The sequence below is a fragment of the Sinocyclocheilus anshuiensis genome, unplaced genomic scaffold (genome assembly GCF_001515605.1).
Source record: "Sinocyclocheilus anshuiensis isolate Anshui unplaced genomic scaffold, SAMN03320099.WGS_v1.1 scaffold911, whole genome shotgun sequence".
In the NCBI taxonomy this organism is placed as follows: Eukaryota; Metazoa; Chordata; class Actinopteri; order Cypriniformes; family Cyprinidae; genus Sinocyclocheilus; species Sinocyclocheilus anshuiensis.
Window position 1 is genome coordinate 44,000 of NW_015542373.1, and position 248 is coordinate 44,247.

At 41.1% G+C, this 248-nt stretch overlaps 1 pseudogene; it reads left to right on the plus strand.

Annotated features, from left to right (window-relative positions):
• The window catches only part of LOC107692248 (multiple PDZ domain protein-like), a 53,364-nt pseudogene that overhangs the window by 43,154 nt on the left and 9,962 nt on the right, over positions 1-248 (plus strand).

Here is a 248-nt window from a genome sequence, read left to right on the forward strand (position 1 = left end):
CCCCCTTTTCCAGAATAGAGCTGCGCCATTACAGCTCGTACCTGCTAAAAACATCTGTTTTGGTTCTGATTACCATGTTAATCGCGCTAAAATCATGCGTTTTTAAGCATACGAGTTTAAACTTCTGATATACGGTTTATCTGAAGCACTCGCACAGAAAGCGGCTGTCACAGCATGCGAGTACTAAACTAAGTTCTCATTCACACACAAGTTTACGTTAAAAACACACGAGTTACAAAAACAGTCGG